Below are 7,012 nucleotides of genomic sequence, written 5' to 3'. Positions count from 1 at the left end.
TCTGCTCTTCTTTGAATAGTGTCATGGGATCTTTTACATCCACCCGATAGGGCAGACAGAACCTCAGTTTAACGTCTAATTCGATAGATGGCGCCTCCGAAAGTGCAGCACTCTCTTAGTACTGCACTGGAGCGTTAGCCTAGATTATGTACTCAAGTCTCTGAAGCGGATTTGAACCCATAACCGCCTGACTCAGAGGCGAGAGTGCTACCACTGAGCCATGGCTGACACTTGCAACTTTATTTAAATATTAGAATGAAACTCCCATTGCCCCATTAAATCTAACACCAGAAATGTGCTGGATGCACAAAATGGGCAGAAATCAGTAAAATCAGGCATTACCAATCGGAAAATCAACTTTACTGTCTCCACCACACCTGCTTTCCCATAGATTTCACCACAACTTCTTTCAAGGCATTACTGTTTTTTTAAAAATAATAAATCACTCAACAGCAAACACAATACTAAAAAAAAAATCAGAAATTCAAAACAAAAAAACTAACATTTAACCAAAACTGCTCTTTTTTCCCCAGAAAAGAGAACATTATAAAACCTGCACTCAGGCACAGTTTATGTTTTATTTGTTGCCATAGAAAATGTATTACAGAAATAAAAATTGTGTTTGAGCTTCTATAACACAAAGAACGGAGATACCTTGGCAGTTTGTGATTTGCGCAAGTTTATTCACTCCCAAACACAATACCAATGCTATAGGATTGCTTACTACAAGGATAAACAGTAACAGAAGCTGCATTCCATCAAGTGCTCCCTTCTAGTTCGAATACTGTGATCTATGTGATTCTTCTGCTGAACAAATCGGTGAATTTTAAAAAGTTACATTATTAAAATATATTTTCTGGTCAAAATTTTCACAAACGCTTATTTTATTGATTTGTTTCAGAAATTGTCTGGGGCATTTTAACTGTGTACACAGTTATCAAAACAGTTTGTAAAAATATTTTGGCAGCTGTAACTCCAAAGAAGAACACATGTCTATTCAGCAGGAGAGAGGACCCATACCGATTTGTCATTCATGTGAGACAATGGTGTCATCATAGAGCTTACTTGGCAAGAATGTTCTTTGTCTGCTGCTGCTCACGATAACTATCCTGGAATGTAACCAAGCTCCCAGTGCACAGCTGTCTAGAAACTCCCTGGCGGAAGGACACCGACTCTCCCATTGTTCAATAAATGTAACTGTAACACTTTTACATTTCAGATTGGATTTTTGTACCTTAGTTGTGGTATAATTTGGAACCTCTAAATTCAAACCTAAGGAAAGGGGAGAATGTAAAAGATTGGTTTCGATAGAATAGGTATTATGTACAAAATATTTCTCTGCAGTATATTGGAATTTATTTTCGTCTAAACCAGGAGTAATAACATTACAAACCTGTCTTGATATCCTTTGGAGAATAACAAGAAACACTGGAATTCTCCAAAAATCAAAATTAAACCCACCTGCATTAATAGTCCTTTAACATAGAGGAGTTTCATAGAGGGGAAATGGATGCTGAGTTGTACCAGAAGAGTTACAAGACCTGACTCAAAGCATGGTGGAATAGATAGATTTTGAGGAAGTTTTTAAAGGTGGAGAGAGAAACAGCATGGCACTTAGGTTTAGGAAGGGAGTCCCAAGGATATAGCTGAGAAGGCTGAAGGCTCGGCTATTGATGATGGAGTAGAGAGGAGAAATTGCACAAGGGCTAAAGTTTGAAAACTAAAAGGTACGTGGGAGATAAGGTTACAGAGGTAGGGTAGGAAAAAGCCATGAAGGGACCTGTAATGAGAATGAATTTGAAGCATCGGGAGTCAAAGGAGGCAATGGAGATGGTAAGGACAAGATACTGGGCAGAGAGGACTCAATACAGGAGAGCATGTAGGCAGGAGATTTGGACAAGTTGTGAAAGAGAACTCGGAAGGCTAGGGAGGACGTTGGATTGAATAGAGTCTGGAGCTGACAAAAATCTATGCAAGGGTGTGTAAGGGCAGAGTTAAAGTTATGGAGTTGGAAATAAGTAATTCTGGTGATGGATAGGTTGTGGTGTTTGAAGCTTAATTCAGGGTCGAACAAGACATTGAGGTTGCAGAGTTTGATTCAGTTTGAGTGATACAACAATATAAGTTTTAACAGTAAACTTTCACACGTAGCAGAAACCAGTGTGAGTAAAAGGCTGTACTGTAATATCCAGCTTTATTGTCACATTTTCTGACATCATTGGATTAAATTGCAGTGCTATAGTTCATTCTGTGTAAACAGGAACAAGTAAAATGTAAATCAGATTATATAGGTTTAAGATTATTTTCATTTAATGATATAAAACCAAGACACCGTGTCAACATAAGATTTTAAAGAAGGTCTGTCATTCTGAAATACTGCACCAATGGCAAACGTATTACAGGAAAAACAGCTTTGGTTAATTTTGAAAGAAGATATTTTTGTCCAACACTGCCCTCTTGTGTGAATCTGACAAATTGCAACAGTTCAACAAAGTTGGATTCAACTTGCTGCTCAGCCTTTCACATTTTTACAGAAGGGAAAGTTTTCAGTGATAGAAAAGTGCTTTAGTATTCTTATTACTAAAGCATTGATTACCGATGATATTGATATGCGTATGTATGTTCACCTGCTAGTGTGTTATTTATGGTGCAACTATCATAAGCATTTCTGAGTTTTCAGAGCTTCAAGTAATGGAATCATTGAAAAAGTATCTATCCTTAACTGTATTTGTTTATACATTATAACATTAAATGGAACATTATTTACCTAAAGAGGTGGCAGTAATGTTTTTTATGTTCTGTTGGTGAAATGCAGCTCAAACTAAATCATGCATCCAGGCTAAAAGGGTTAAATTATGAGGAAGACATATTCCTTTGAGTATAGACAATTAAGGGATGATCTAATTGAAGTGTTTAAGATAATTAAATGATTTGATAGGTCAGTTGAGAGAAACTATTTCCTCAGGTGGGAGAATCCAGAACAAGGGAAATAACCTTAAAATTAGAGCTCGACTGTTCAGGAGTGATGTCAGGATGCATTTCTTCACATAAAGGGTTGTGGAAATCTCAAACTCTCTCCCCCAAAAAGCTGTGAGGGTAGGTCAATTGAAAATGTTAAAACTGTGATTGATAGATTTTTGTTAGGCAAGGGTATCAAGAGATATGGAACCAGGGTGGGTAGGTGGAGTTGGGATACAGATCAGCCATGATCTAATTGAATGGCTCAAGTGATTGAATGACCTACTACTGTACTATCAGACCATCATCACATGCATAGTTTGTATAGACAACAACATTAAAAGATGTATTCTTAGGAATGTGATATGCTGAGAATAAAAAAAGATCTATTTGCAATTGTTATTGAGAAAAAGGCATTGATCTAAATCAGATCGGCATAGCAAATCAGGATGTAAAAAAACTCAAAATTGGATAACTAACTGCAAACGAGTACACTCATATAGCGCCTTTCAGATAACAAAACATCTGAAGTTGCTTTACAGGATACTGCAGAGGAAGTACGGTTGAAAGATTAGGAGCACTAATCGAAAGTGAGATCTGAGTTAGGATTTGAAAAGGTATTTGGGGCTAGACTTTCGGCATCCATCTGCCCATTTACCGCCCATTTTACCGCCGAAAAGCTCTCTAATACCATATGTATGTTCACATGGAAACTACCAGCCATATACCGCCCATTTATCACCGCAGTAAATTCGGCTTTCAAATACCGCCGGTAATGAGCGAAACCGCCCGCCCATTTTTTTTCTCAAATCTGACATCATCACTCGTGTACTGCCCAGAAGTCTGGAAACTACCATCCAAATACAGCCCGTATTATCGCCAAGCGCAACTTTCAGCAATTCACCCATATGCTGCCCAAATTACCACCCGCCCAAAAAAACGCTCAGAAAAAGTTGCACTCACCTGACTTTAAATCGGCGGTATGGACGCTATGTTGTAAATTGGATGAAGGTGAAGAAAAGGCTGCTTAAAGTTGATGGGAGTGTTGAAGTGATTTGTGAGTGATTTTAAGGGTGTTTTAAAATCTTGAAAATTATCTGAGCACATTGTGATCAATTTTGAGTAAATTTGTGGTTGTTTAAGGACAATTTGTGAATTTTGAAGACAGTTTAGGACATTTAAAGGAATGGGGCCTGTAATTTCTCACCCAGTACATGCTGCAGAATAGAGATGGAAGAAGGTTCATTGAAGAGCATTATGTGCCCAATCAAAGAGGTGGCAGACTGCTGAGGAGGAGGAGGCCTTACACCCGATGTAGTTACAGGGAGCAGTGGTCATACCTGCACCTGTCTGATACACAGTGCGTTAGAAGGCTGCGCTTCAGAAAAGAGGTCATCAGTGAGATATGCCAGCTCATTAAGGGAGACCTGCAGCCTACCAGCACCATCAGGACCACACTGCCCGTTGAGGTTAAGGTTACTGCAGCACTTTCCTTCTATGCATCGGGCTCCTTACAGGCCTCAGTTGGCGACATTTGCTGCATCTCTCAGCATGCCACACATTGTTGCATTCACCAGGTGACTGAAGCCCTTTACGCATGCAGGATGGACTTTATAAACTTCTCTATGACCAGAAGGCTTTGGGGTTCTCGAGAATAGCAAATTTCCCCAAGGTCCAGGGCGCAATGGACTGTATGCACATCACCATGTGAGCACCTTTAGAGGAGTCAGAGGTTTACCATAACCAAAGGGATTCCAATCCCTGAACGTGCAGCTCGTTGTCGACCACAAGCAAATAATCATGGCAGTAAATACCAATTTTCCAGGGAGCATTCATGATGCGCACATCTTGTGTGAGAGCACTGTCTCCGACCTTTTTAAGAGTCAGCCACAAGGTCAATGCTGGATGCTAGGTAACAAAGGAGATGACCTCGCTACCTGGTTCTTGACCCCCCCCCTCCATAAGCCCCAGACAGATGCCGAGCATCGCAACAATCAGAGTCATATAGCCACACGCAATATCGTCGAAAAGACAATTGGAGTGCTGAAGCAGCGCTTCAGATGCCTGGACCACTCTGCCGGTCAACCTCAAGAAAGAGGGGAGGCTGAAGAGGAGGATAAGGAAGAGGAGGATGAGGACCTCGGGGAGGACAATCAGCCTGGCGATGAACCCATGCCATCTCCACTCCACCCCCCCCCCCCCCCCCCGCAACCCCCCCACACCACAGGAGAAGCCCCGTGGTAGTTATGCAACTGCAAAACTGTTGCATCAGCAGCTCATAAATGAACGCTTTGCTTGAAGTTACGTTGGTGACCGTTATGTTACATTACGTTTCATCCTTGCCTGGCCATTGTTTGCAACTCTTGTATTGATGATTAACCTTCTGTTTGTAAAAGACACTGCACACGAATTGTAAGTGTAATAAAAATCTTTTATAATTTAACACAATTGAAAAAACCTTTTTTAGAAATTTATACTTACATATAATTTTTAAATGGAAAAAAACAATTAACAGATCCAGGCCTAGAGTTTCCTCTCAAATCGCCCATTTACCACCCAGAAATACAAGTTTCGTCGAAAAAAACACATTTACCGCCCAGATACTGCCCAGCGGTAAATTCTACAGTCATTACCGCCGGGTGGTATTCGATACTGTCCACCTATATATTACCATCCAAATACCGCCCAAAATGGAAGTTTCATCATTAAGATCCGTTTACCACCAGACCTTAATAACTTCCTGAAAAAGCAGGTCTTACTGGATCTTAAGTGGATCTTAAGTGGGCGGTATGGACACAGATAGAAACATAGAAACATAGAAAAATAGTTGCGGGAGCAGGACATTCAGCCCTTCGAGCCTGCACCACCATTCAATATGATCATGGCTAATCATGCAACTTCAGTACCTCACTCCTGCCTTCTCTCCATACTCCCTGATCCCTTTAGCCGTAAGGGCCACATCTAACTCGCTTTTGAATATATCGAACGAACTGGTCTCAACAACTTTCTTTGGTAGAGAATTCCATAGATTCGCAATTCTCTGGGTGAAAAAGTTTCTCCTCATCTCAGTCCTATATGGCTTATCCCTTATCCTTTGACTGTGTCCCCTGGTTCTGGACTTCCCCAACATCGGGAACATTCTTCCTGCATCTAACCTGTCCAGTCCCGTCAGAATTTTATATGCTTCTGAGATCCCCTCTCATTCTTCTAAATTCCAGTGAATATAAACCTAGTCGATCTAATTTTTCTTCATATGTCAGTCCTGCCATCCTAGGAATCAGTCTGGTGAACCTTCGCTGCACTCCCTCAATAGCAAGGATGTCCTTCCTCAGATTAGGAGACTAAAACTGCACACAATGGGCTCAAGTTTCGGCCTCAGTTGCTCCTGATTTTTTGGAGCAACTGGTGTAGAACGGAGTATCTTAGAAATTCAAATTCTCGGCATTTAGTTTGCTCCAGTTCTAGTCAGTTAGAACAGTTTCACTTTGGAACAGAATTTTTTTTTCAAAAGGGGGCGTGTCCGACCACTTACGCCTATTTTCAGAGTTTCGGCAGTGAAAACTTACTCCAAACTAACTTAGAATGGAGTAAGTGAAGATTTTTGTACGTTCGAAAAAACCTTGTCTACACTTTAGAAAATCAGGCGTAGGTTACAAATTAGGCGTAGGGAATGGGGGGGGGGTTTAAAGGGAAGTTTACAAACATTAAATACTTCAGTTTTACAAATAAAGAGCCATCATCAATAATAAATGATAAATACAACAATAAATCAACCAATAAATCAATCAAAAAAAATTAATTAAAATTTTTTTTTTTTAAATCAATAAATAAAACATTTTCTACTTACCGACTGCAGCACCGGGAGTCCTCCAACAGCATGCTGTGACGGTCCCCCCAGTGTGTCTCTGTCAGTGTCTCTATCTGTCTGTCTGTGTGTGTGTCTCTCACTCTCTGTCTGTCAGTGTCTGTGTTTCTAACAGCGAGGGGAGGGGGAGAAGGGGGGAGGGGGAGAGGGGAGAAGGGGGGGTGGGGGAGAAGGGGGAGGGGGAGAAGG

General features: G+C 40.7%; 1 long non-coding RNA gene across 1 annotated transcript in view; it reads right to left on the bottom strand.

The window, feature by feature from the left end:
• Nucleotides 1–684: 684 nt before the first annotated feature.
• The window catches only part of LOC139265337 (uncharacterized), a 33,641-nt gene continuing 27,313 nt past the window's right edge, over nucleotides 685–7,012 (bottom strand). The window contains exon 4 of the long non-coding RNA XR_011593535.1: nucleotides 685–1,272. This is a non-coding gene — a long non-coding RNA (uncharacterized lncRNA). The remainder of the gene's footprint in view (nucleotides 1,273–7,012) is intronic.

Source organism: Pristiophorus japonicus, chromosome 6 (genome assembly GCF_044704955.1).
Source record: "Pristiophorus japonicus isolate sPriJap1 chromosome 6, sPriJap1.hap1, whole genome shotgun sequence".
Classification (NCBI taxonomy): domain Eukaryota; kingdom Metazoa; phylum Chordata; class Chondrichthyes; family Pristiophoridae; genus Pristiophorus; species Pristiophorus japonicus.
The sequence above is the reverse complement of the archived record's forward strand: the minus strand, read 5'-3'. Positions and strand labels throughout refer to the sequence as shown.